Raw genomic sequence first — 13,631 nt, forward strand, 5'->3', positions numbered from 1 at the left:
CATGCTTAGAAATTTAAACCAACCAAAACTGTGTAATGGAACGCGTTTGGTGATAAGAAAACTGATGAGCAATGTTATTCACGCGTCGATACTTAAAGGAAAATTTAAAGATGAGGAAGTTCTTATTCCAAGGATTCCGATGATCCCAACGGATATGCCCTTTGAGTTTAAACGAATTCAATTCCCGATTCGTCTTGCCTTCGCCATGACGATCAACAAATCACCGGGCCAATCCTTGACTATTTGTGGCCTCAATCTAGAAAATGCATGTTTTTCTCATGGTCAATTGTACGTGGCATGCTCACGTGTCGGCAAACCATCCGCTTTATTTGTTCTTGCGCCTGACCAAAAAACAAAGAATGTCGTTTACCACAAAGTGCTTGAATGAAAATAAAGCCTAAATTAGTTCAACTAAAAAGTAACACGACATTCATTGACTGTTAGGCGGTACGAAGTTTGCCGGGTCAGCTAGTTTAATATAAAACAAGACCTAAAATAGTGAAATATCGATTTAATTTAAACATTTATCTTTGTACACCTATTATTGTGTCCAGCCAAAATTGACGGATTTAGGGAAATATTTAATTTTCTTGTAAATTAAAGGGTCTGTGAAACAGTTTTTACTGTTTCTTTATAGAAAATTAATATAAGATTTGAAAAAACTTGTATTTGTTGAGATTAGATAAGATATGAATTAGAAACTAAAAGTTGAAAACGAAAAAAAAGCACACCTATTATTTTTTCCATAAGTGTATATTAGACTGAGCCAAAACAATGTTTTTTCGAAATTCAAACGGAACACTCCTTAGTTTTGTTACCTTGGACTTAATAGCAATTTACATGTTTTTATTATTTTTTTATTTTTTAGAGGTAAAAAAAAATTTTTCTGAATGAGTTGGATAATTGGTGAAATCTATTGCATATATATTGATACGATTCATATCGTCATTAATCAGTTATTGGCAGTAAAAAACCCGCACAAGTTTTTGCGAATTAGTTAACTAAATATATCAACCTGAGCTGGACTTCTTGATTTTCACCAATCGTTAATTTTTTAACAGCAACTAAAAATAAAAATACCGTATTATCAATATTAACTAGTTTCTAAGTTTCAATTATATTTGAAAAAACCGACGAATTCAATTTTTTTAATGTATATTTACCCAAAAATTTGTATTTTTTTTCGTGGTAGCAACCATCAAACATTAAACTAAAAATTTAAAGAAAAGTTTATAAATTTATTGAATAACAAAAGACAGAAATCCACTTGAAAAAACAAAAAAAATTGTTCGTCAAATTTTGGCCCAGCCTAGTGTATATAGAATCTATATTATAGATGTATACTTAAGTTTATTTTTACAAGTCTTGCTTTCATTTGGCACATACATATGTATATGATAAATTGGCCGTCTGTGGGTTTAAATATAAAACACGCATCCGATAAAATAAAATCTTAATATTAATCAAATTTATTTTCAGATTTATCAAATACCTATCATAAACTGTTTTTTCACGAGTTGCTCACGTTAAGTGAAGCTGAAGATGCAACATTGGCTAAACTGGATTGTTATAAAAATGTAGCCAATCTTATACCTCTTAGGACTAGCGCGTTACGAGCACTGGCTGCATGTCATTATATCTCTGATGTCGGTTATAAGGAAAAAATTATTAATATAATTTTTAAAGTAATGGAAAATGATAAATCAGAGCTTCAAGAAACTGCGTATCTCTGTATGAAGCATTTTATTACTGGAATTACACTTGAAAAGGAAAAGGTATGTTTCACATGTTATGCGTATTATGATTTGGCACACAAAAACATTGGGTCATATAACGAAAAAATTGTACTTAAAGATTAAAGGGTATGTGTGCAGACTCCTGTGACGTCAAACTGAATCAAGGTGTTTTTCTAATTTTTGGACGCATTGTTCCACCACCTCTGCAAATCGAAAAATGTTGAGATACGTTTGCAGAATCGCAGAAATTACAAGAAAGCGTTCCCGATATTATTTTCTAAAATTTATTGAAGCTTTGAGTACACTACCCGACACAACTTTTTCTCAAGGAACCAAACCCACTTTTTCTGATAGGCTTTGAAATTTGTTGATGTTTTTTTGTTCTGCCGTAGGGCAGAACTTTTTTTTAAAGAATTTAAAAAAAAACGTATTTTTCAAATGTTTTTTTTTTTAGAGGTACCGCTTCTTTTTTCCACATAACTTAAGTATCTTACATTTGGTTTTAATGAACTTTGCATTCTGAAAAGCTAAGAAATGCAGCTATGCATAAGACCCAAGTACTTAGTGATTTTATCTTAGCGTCTGGGAAATATAAAGCTTTCAAATGCAAAAATTAGATTTGTGGTAAAAGCGGATGTGTGTAACGCAGAGAACGAAACGTTTCCGACCCCATAAAGCATATATATTCTTGTCTCACCGTCTTGTTTGACGCCTAGTTTTCAGAGACTATAAGAGCTAGAGCAACCAAATTTTGTTTTCAGACTCATAAGATATCACACTGAATCATAACCTCACAAATTTATATACGGACTGAGTACGGGTATAAAAGTAAAGTCGCGGCCACAGAAGCGACTCACACTTTCCTTCTCGTTTTTTTGTGTATAGGTGAATTAATTTAGCGTCGTTTAAGGTTTTGTTCATTAAAATCTATGGAGAGACGACTGATCTAAAATTGGTTGACCAACCCTCCGAAAATCACATTTTACATTTTGCCTTTTCCGCCTTCACAAAGGACGAAAATCTGTGGCAGGCACAATTTTAAAGATAGAGAGTGACCATATATACCAGATTGTTGAATCTGAATCAGATCAGATCATAATTATACTCATTCTCTTTCACGCTCTCACACTCTGCCGCGTTATGTACGCGAGCGCCTTTAGCGGAGGAGATGTAGAATCTAAATGGAACATATATAATCTACATGTTAGATGTGGAATATACATATGAGATGTAGGTAAAAAATGTAGCAAAAAAATGTAAAATGTTATTTTTTTTTTTTTTTTAATTTAAAATTTAAAAAAATCATAAGCTAAAAAATGTAAATATATAAGTACAGTCGCGTCCAGAAGCGACTCACACGTTCCTTCTCGTTTTATTTTTAGACATGAACTTTTTAGTGGTATCTATTCTCAACAAAGTAAGCTACTAATAAATAAAATCGTTCAAAGAATGCCAACAGTATGATTTTTTACTAGCAAATTACCGCCATTTTATATATCACAAAGCAAATGTGGTTTTCGGAGGGTTGGTCAAACAATTTTAGCTGAACCATTTCTCAATAGATTTCTACGAACAATACCTTAAACGACGTCTACCCATACACAAAAAATTTTTAAAGTGAATATTTTGAAAATAAATAACCTTCAAACATAATAAATTTTGCACTTTAAAACTTAATATTCCCAGACGATATTTTATAGCTGCATTTATCAGCAGTATTGGTAAATTTTTAATAAATTTTCCAAAATAAAGGAAAAAGGTTTATCAACAGTGCCAAAAAAAAAACCATTGCATTGCGAAAAGAAGACAGATTGACTTTTGCTCGTACTCAAATGTCGTTGAAGAAATTAAATTTGGAAGGACCAGTTGGCACAATTTAAATAAAATTAATAACAATATTATTTTATTTTCAAAACTCAAAAAATATTATGCAATGCAAAAATATACTGAAAACAGGAAAAAAAAACATTTTTGACATCTAACATCTAAACAGCTTAAAATATTAAAAAAAAATTTAATTATTGTATATTTAATTTTTTTTTTTCCTTTTTATTGTATAAAAATGTATATTTTTTAGTTACGGTAGTTATTTGTTAGTTACGGTAGTAATTGTTGTTTTTATTTACGTAGAATTGATCAGAAGAGTTATATGTTATATTATACAAAATAGCAAGTATCCACAATATCCATATCAATCATTAAATGTGAATGTTAAATGGGTCGTTAATATGATGACGCGCAGTGTATATGAATCTGATATAAACGTATACTCGTAATCTTTGAGTGCCGAGTATAAAAATACTATATAGTTTAAAAATATTTTTAATTGTCTTTATTTTAATTAAAATTTTGTAGATTCAATCTGCGATGCGCCCGCTACTTCTGAAGTTGGGAGACCATAGGAATTTATCTATTCCAGCAATAAAACGATTGTCATTTTTTACTCAGCTATTTCCACAAATGTTTAATGAAAAGCTTAGTGAGCAAATATTGCAACATTGCACTAAAATTATTGAAATATTTGTTGGTGATTATAAGTGTACCAATCATAACACCAATTTTTTTGCGTCATCTAAAGGTGGAGAATATGAACAGAAAATTGTCACACTTATTGAAATGTTTTATCATATATCAGCGTCACCAAAATATATTGAAAAGCTATGCCAACTGGTCTTGAAAACGGAAAATAACTTGATGATAGAGGCATCTAGTCCATATCGCGAAGCGCTTTTAAAGTTTCTTCAACGGTTTCCTGCTGAAACTGTAGATCTTTTTTTAATGGAATCAATTATGATGGATGCTCAATGGAACCGTTTTTTTATATATATTTTAAAGCACGAGATGGGAACCTCCTTTCGTTCTATAATAAAGAACAGTAAATATACAATATTATTGACGTATTTAAATTGGAATACAGATATCCAACAACCACATAAATACGAAGCTCAGCATCAAGCCGTTTTGATTATTTTTACACTAATGGAATTAGATGAGCAATGGATTCCAACACGTCAGGACATTGTAGATGCTCTTAAGAATATGTGGCATAGTAATTTGTACTCGACATGCATAGAAAATGTGGCATGCGATCTTTGGCATTTAATTGGAAAAATACTTTTGTTATATTTTTCAAACAATACAAACGACATTGATTTACTCTTTCAATTGCTAAGGGCATTGTGCTATCGATTTATTCCAGACGTTTATTTCTTACGAGACTTTTTACAAAATACTGTTGCTCAAAGCTTTACGGTCAACTGGAAACGAAACGCATTTTTTCACTTTGTTGAAAATTTCAATAATAATTCTATTTCTGAGGAGCTAAAAGCGAAAATCATAACGGCAGTTTTGATTCCATGCTTCACTGTAAGTTTTGACAAAGGCGAAGGAAATAAACTAATTGGCGCACCTCCGACTCCGTATCAAGAAGATGAGAAAAATATCGTTTCCGTATTCATTAATAAAGTTTTTGATCCGGATAAACAATATGACGATGCAGTAAGAATTGCTTTGCTACAGCTTGCGTGTTTATTGGTTGAACGTGCTTCTCAACACATACACGATGGTGATGCTAATAATAAGAGACAAGGAAATAAGCTTAGGCGCCTCATGACCTTTGCCTGGCCTTGCTTACTTAGTAAAAATTCTGTTGATCCTACTGCCAGATACCATGGTCATTTATTGCTTGCGCATATAATCGCTAGATTGGCAATTCATAAGAAAATTGTCTTACAAGTATTTCATTCTCTACTGAAAGGACACGCATTAGAAGCCAGATCAATTGTAAAACAGGCTTTAGATGTCTTAACGCCAGCTATGCCATTAAGAATGGAAGATGGAAACACCATGTTAACTCATTGGACAAAAAAAATTATCGTTGAAGAAGGTCACGCAATGCAGCAGCTTTTCCATATTTTACAACTCATAATTCGCCACTATAAAGTAAGTCATATCGTTATATATATTTATATATTTTAAAATACCTCATATATTTTAGGTTTATTTTCCTGTTAGACACCAACTAGTGCAGCATTTGATAAACTATATGCAACGTCTTGGATTCCCTGCAACTGCGTCTATTGAACATAAAAAGCTAGCAGTAGATTTAGCAGAAGTAATTATAAAATGGGAACTGCATCGCATTAAAGAAGACGAACGGGAATCAAAAATTGATGGTTCCGAAGATGAGCTGATTCGGGAAAACTCAACTAAACGTCCTGGAATTGATTTAATAGAGCACAGGAAGAAATCAGCTGAAAACCCAAGAGAATCCGCTGCTCAAGGAAAGTGTCAACATTTACTATCTACATACATAAATCATACATAAGTTAGCAAAATAGGAAGAAAAGGCACAGAAAAGTAAGAAAATCTCTTAAAGATCGAGCGAAAAAATTGTTTTTTTTAACTAGAGCGAGGATGATGAGAAGCAGCTAAAATGCGAATTTTGAATTAGAACCGCGAAACAGACGTTTACCTACCTGTGCAACCTGCCATAATTGCTTATGGACATTTTCTTCATAAGCATACATGATTATTCATAGGGGAGGTCTTGGTATTTTGTCTTTTCCTTTCACAATAGTTTGATATAATATCTCTGAATTGGATGAAACCCAGACGAATGCAAAAAATGCCAAGTTAAAAAAATTAAATTAAATAAAAGTAATCATTTTTGTTACAAAAGGTTAATTTATATCTCTGAATGTCAAAATAAATTTTTATCAATACGAAAAAAATTACAAAATAATGAAAATCAATCTGAAATGCAAGGCTTGCAAATCCAATAACTTGCGGTCATTTTCGCGCATTTCAAATGGATTGCGCGATCGCAAACGTTGCTTTGGCTAATTTCTCAACATTTTTCAGAAACAATCAAATTTCCCAAACCTCTATTTTACAAAATGGCCGCAAATAAACTATGCCATGCTAACTTCATGAAACATTTCTTTTTTATTTCGCTTAGCTTATTAGCTTACCATGAGACAAGTCGATGACAGTTCTTGGCAGCTTTCATTATTCACTAGGGTGTGTTGGAGACGAAGAAGAGGCACAAAAAATAAAATACCGGGCGGAATGTCACTGCTGTACTAATAACTACTTCTAATAGCATTAAACGGATGACAGTATCAATGTCATCAATTGTATACATTTTTTTGTTGCCTAAGAAACTCGTATTTTTCCATTCATTTCAGTATCAATGCAAAATTAGGATGAGTTAATAAGGCACAGTGATCAGAACAATGGTTGTATGAGCGAGCAAAGCGAGTGCGCAGGGAACTTGCCGTTAATTTCCGTTAAGATAATTTGTTCCTTCTTAAGTGCTTGAATTTGTTATAGTTGAAAATAAAATAAGATGTGAATGGGTCGGCGGGTTTGAAACCGTGTTTATATGTATATTCTTGATCAGCAAATCGTGTAAGAATAAATTTTATCAAAGATCTTATTAAGAAAAGATCGTCAAATCCCTGACAGCTTTGACCACCTTTCCAATAGAATTCCTATCTTGTTTTATTACATTCAAATTTTGTATATTAAGAATCCGGTAGAAATTGTGAGATATTTTTATTCTTCTAGAGGATAAATTTATTTTGACAATATTTTGCTCCGTACAGCTGAAACATCGCAAATCATCGCCACTTAAGTATATATAAATTCTTGATAGTATAACCAACGGCATCGATGCAGACACGTCCGACAAAGTGTTTGAAAACGCTTCGATCAGTTTATAAGATATCTCGCTCAAATTATGCACAGACATTTTTACTCAGTATTAAATTCTTATTGGGTTCCCACATATGGAAAATAAGATTTTAAATAGTATTTCAAAAATCGCGAACAAATCATATAGCGTACCCGCGAACGTCTGATCTGGAAAGGTATTTAATAGATTAGGTCTCCAAAGGTAGCTTGACTTCCTGAATTAGTATTATTTAATATCTATATTGTATTTTTACAGGTGTTGGATCATATGCTAAGACTGAAGACGTTCTTCGATCCATTGATAAGTCATATTGCGATACGGTACTAAATTTTTTAGTCCGTTTAGCATGTCAAGTTAATGATCCTCAAGCTGGAATCATATCGCCTGGAGAAAGTTTATCTCGAAGGTAATGAACAAAATCTTGTTCTTTGCATAGTTAAGCTAAATGAATTGAATTTTTTGTTATATGTACATGGTGAACGGGAAACCGAATCGATTCGGATGGATTCGGTATTCGCTTATAGCGCTCTCATAACGTTCGACCAAAACGCACCGAACGAAGCGGTCTAGTCATTTTTAATTTTACTGTGTCAGATCCGAAAATTTCGGGTTTTATCTCTCTTAGCGTCGGTTTCTCGTCGAATCTTATATAAATGACTAGAATTTATTGTACATTACTGTAACTGGAGGTCTATAACAGTTTCAGTTCAATGAAAACTTCCTCCAAATCTGTTTAGTAAAAACTAACAACTAAATATGTTATCTATAGAGAGGTCTTTACACTTTCCACCGTCGCACAGTGGGGTCTTCGTCCATTTCAGCTTGATTAATTAATAACTTCTGAACGAATCAATTATTTTAATTTACAGCTTTAATCAGCTAATCAAAGTTCAATATTTAAGAAGAGTTCAATATTTAGTACATTTCGTTTTGCTGGGACTTTTTTGAAGCATACATATTGAATTTTACGTACATATAAATATCGTGCATACATTTTTAATATATTTTATATATATTCGTAGATGTGTTATGCTGTTAAAAATGGCAATGCGACCAGAAATTTGGCCTCAACCGTTTGATATTAAACTTAACTGGCTTGACAAAGTACTTGCTACAGTGGAAACACCTCATCATAATTTGAATAATATATGCACCGGAATTGATTTTCTAACATTCTTAACTACGATATTAAGCTCAGAACAATTGGTGTCAATTGTACGACCAATTCAAAGAGGTCTATCCTTGTGTATTATACATCAAAATACACGGATTGTTCGTTTGATGCATATGTTTCTCACACGACTAATGGGAATCTTTCCTCCGGACGCACAACATAAGCATGATGATCTCGATATCTTATATAGTGCAATAAGTAAAATGATAACGGACAACCTCACATTTTATGAAAAGAGTCCGCAGCCAAATGCATCTTCTCTCTTCGGCACGTTAATGATTTTAAAAGCGTGCACAACAAACAATCATAGCTATATTGATCGAATTTTGGTCCAATTTATAAGAGTACTTAATCGCCTAACAAAGGATCACATAAACATCATTAGCAGTAATAATGTAAACATACAACCTCCAGATTCAAATTCATTAGCATTGGAACTTTTGGTGCTGTCATTGGAATTGATCAAAAATAGAATATTTATAATGAGTGTGGAAATCAGAAAACTGTTTATTGGGACAATTTTGGTTAGTCTAATCGAAAAAAGTTCTGAAGTAAAAATTATAAAATGCATAATTAAAATGCTTGATGACTGGGTAAAAACTAAAGAACCTAATATTATGACTCAAGTACCATCTATACGGGAAAAATCAGCATTACTAGTAAAGTTAATGCAAAATGTTGAAAAAAAATTTGCTGATGACATTGAATTAAACGTCCAGTTTTTGGAAATTATAAATTTTATATATCGAGATGAAGTGCTTAAACAAACCGAGCTCACTAGTAAATTAGAAGGAGCATTTTTAAACGGCCTTAGATTTCAAAATCCGCATATTCGCGCCAAATTTTTCGAGATTTTAGATTCTTCTATGCGTCGAAGGCTTCATGATAGATTGCTATATATAATTTGTTCTCAAGCCTGGGACACAATTGGTTCTCATTATTGGATAAAGCAATGTATTGAATTGCTTATTTTAACAGCAAATACGATGACTCAAATTCAATGTTCCAATGAAGCTTTTAAAATACCTAGTATAACATCAGTTATTCCAGCAAATTCAACTGAAACTCAGGATAATACATTTGTATCCTTTCTATCTTCTCAATCCGAATCTTTTGAGAATGTTCAGAGCGTTGATGATAAAGATGATGTGTTTGATATAGATTTGAAACTTGAATTTACTGCAACCCGCAAAGATGACTGCCAACAAATATTACCGACCAGACGTGATACTTTGGTAGAACTAATTTATAAACAAGCTGAATTTCTTGAAGCAAATCGAAATATACGCACTGATCAGATGCTTGTTGCGACTTCTCAGTTATGTCATGTAGATACTGAACTGGCTGAAAGTGTATGGTTATCGATATTTCCTCGTATTTGGAATATATTTACTGAAGATCAACGGTACAACATAACAAAAGAACTAATACCATTCCTTTCGTCAGGAACAAATGTTAATCAAAAAGATTGCTTTCCAAGTACGCTTAATACGTTTGTGGAAAGTTTGACGAAGTGCACACCATCCATATATATTCCGCCAAACTTATTAACCTACCTGGGAAAATCGCATAACCTGTGGCACAGAACAATATTAGTTTTGGAAGATTTGGCTTTAAAACAATCAATTAAAAATAAAGCCAATGAGGATGCGGAGGCAAATCAGATCGAATCGGATATGCATCAATCAAATAATATATATGATTCACTATCAAAAATGTACTCCGCCATGCATGAGGAAGACTTGTGGGCAGGTCTATGGCTGAAATTTGCCAACTATTCGGAAACAAACGTAGCTGTTTCATATGAACAAATGGGCTTTTTCGAAGAAGCACAAGGGGCTTATGATCTAGCAATGACCAAATTCAAGCAAGATTTAAACAGCGGACTCGTTACTACAAATATAAATAGTGAACTGCTACTATGGGAAAAACACTGGATGCGATGTGCAAAGGAACTTAACCAGTGGGATATTCTATTAGACTATGCTCAATCTAATAAGGAAAAAAATATGTTTCTTATACTTGAAAGTTCTTGGCGCGTCCCTGACTGGAATCTGATGAAAAATGCATTAGCAAAAACAGAGCAATGTTATTTAAAACACCATGGTTTCAAACTAAACCTATACAAAGGATATTTATCTATATTACACCAAGAGGACAGACAAACCGGAAGTGTTGAACGATATGTTGAGATTGCATCTAGTTTATGCATTCGTGAGTGGCGACGATTGCCAAACATTGTATCCCATATTCATTTACCATACCTGCAAGCTTCCCAACAAATTATGGAACTTCACGAAGCCAGTCAGATTCACCAAGGTCTTGCCCAATCACGAAATTCTTCATTGCATGACATGAAAGCTATTGTGAAAACGTGGCGTAATCGTTTACCAATCATTTCCGACGATTTGTCGCACTGGAGCGACATTTTTACTTGGCGGCAACATCACTACCAAATAATAACTCAACATCTGGAGCAACAAGCAGATCAAGGAAGTACAATGTTAGGCGTGCATGCATCTGCACAAGCAATTATATCATTTGGAAAAATTGCTAGAAAACATAACTTAACTGGAGTTTGTCAAGAGACATTATCCAGAATATACACTATACCATCTGTTCCTATTGTCGATTGTTTTCAGGTAATAATATTAAACTGATTTCTGTCTATAAAAATATCTGTATGTACATATGGCTTAACCTTAAGTTCTAATAACAATTATTTTACTCCTCACTAGAAAATTCGTCAACAAGTAAAATGCTACCTTCAAATGCCATCCACATCTGGAAGAAATGAAATCAATGAAGCTTTGGAAGTCATTGAGTCTACAAACTTAAAGTACTTTACTGGTGAAATGAATGCGGAATTTTATGCATTGAAGGGACTTTTGTTGGCTCAAATTGGGCGTACAGAAGAAGCTGGAAAGTCATTTAGCGCTGCTGCACAGCTACATGATGGACTTACAAAAGCGTGGGCTATGTGGGGAGACTATATGGAACAAATTTTTTTAAAGGACAAACAAATACCATTAGCCGCTAATGCATTAATATGTTATTTGCATGCATGCAGAAACCAAAATGAGAGCAAGACTCGGAAATATATTGCCAAAGTTTTATGGTTTTTGTCTTATGATAACACAACCAATACACTTATAAGCACTTTGGAGAAATATGTTTCTGGGATTCCTCCCTCCTACTGGTTACCATGGGTACCACAGCTCCTGTGTTGTCTGGAACAATTCGAAGGCGATGTTATATTGAACCTTTTAAGTCAAGTACGTATAAATAGAAATTAGAATATTTAGTTATTATTATTATTATTATTAGTTAAACTAGTTTTTTAAAATGTACATGTTAATAAAATTGCGAAGTCTAATCAATGCAAAGGTGATAACTCATAGGTGAGCTTACATTTTTAGGCATAACTAGAATATTGTAAAATTTAAAAAAATTCTATTCTGAAATACGAATAAATCTTGCAATCAATCAGCACTTAAATCTTTAAGCTTACAGGGTGGTTGCAAGAATTAAATTTACATTAATAGATTTTTTCTACAATTTTTAAATGTGGTCATACTGAACAAAATAAAAGATACAGATACAGAATACAGATACTGTACTATCAAATACAAATATTTAACATATATATGTATATATATCTATATATATAAATTAATAAATTTATAAAAATCAAAGCTCTCCTTATCTGCGATATGAAGATATTGTGAATCAAAGTTTAACTTTGCAGTCATGTTTATTTTTAAGAGAATCTTCTATTTTAATTTTAACTTGAGTAAAAAATCAATTGCTTTTAAACTACCTGTAGCAAACTCAAGTTAAATAGAAAAGCAAGCTTAGATCTAAAAAAAAATTACAAAATTGTTAAAAAAAAAATTCAATTTTCCAACTTTACCATTTATTTATTTATAATTTCGAGAGCGTAAAATCTACCAGAAAAAATTGGTTTGATCCGTCAAATGGTACGGGCGAAATGCAAACATTTTTGCAATTATTTGAACAAAAAAATAGTAGTAATAATTATAATTATTATAATAGTAATATGATACTGAACAATATTTTATACATACATACTCAAAACATCAGACGTACAAATTTTTTATATTTTTACCTTTTTAGATTGGGCGTCTTTATCCACAAGCGGTCTACTTTCCAATACGGACTTTATATTTGACTTTAAAGATTGAGCAACGCGAGAAGCATAAATCAGCCGAACAAGCCGTCTTTGCTGTAAAAACATTAAGCACAGTAAGCTATATTAATAATATTACGCCTATTTTTAAGAAAGTTGCTAAGAATTTAATCTCCAATTATAGTTGATATTGTGTACACTGACCTTGCCAAGGTCATTGACAAAGACTCTAACAGTGTGATAATAGCTAAGCTTCATCAGTTTGGAAGTCATTCCTGCCTGGTCAGTTCTTTATTTTTTTAAGCAAGAGAGTTTCTAGCATTTTCAATGGATAGCCATCCGCTCTTAAAGCAGACTGAGATTCATGACCTGTGGGTTCTATATGACTCCTTCATATTTGAGAATTTTAGAATTTAAAAAATTTGTTTGCTACATCTTCTATCTACATCTACATCTACAATGTATATTTTACATCTAACACGTAGATTATAGATGTACCCTTTTTATTCTACATCTCCTCCGCTAGGGGTTGCTCGCGCACTGAACGCGGCAGAGTGCGAGCGAGAAAGAGAATGAGTAGCGTTTCTCTTGCAGGCGGGGGAAGCAACTGAAAATTAATTTCTTCATTCTGGCTATAATTATGATCCGATCTGATTCAGATTCGGCAGTCTGGTAGATATGGTCATTCTCTACGATACTGCGTTTTTAGTTTTATCGTATCTTTAAAAATGTGCCTGCCACAGATGTTCATTTATTGTTGTGGCGGAAGGGGGCGGTACGAAATTTTGAAATATACTTGTAGCAGTGTGATATCACATGAGTCTGGAAACCAAATTTGGTTGCCCTAGCTTCTATAGTCTCTGAGATCCAGGC

The sequence above is a fragment of the Drosophila obscura genome, unplaced genomic scaffold (genome assembly GCF_018151105.1).
Source record: "Drosophila obscura isolate BZ-5 IFL unplaced genomic scaffold, ASM1815110v1 contig_56, whole genome shotgun sequence".
Taxonomy (NCBI): Eukaryota; Metazoa; Arthropoda; class Insecta; order Diptera; family Drosophilidae; genus Drosophila; species Drosophila obscura.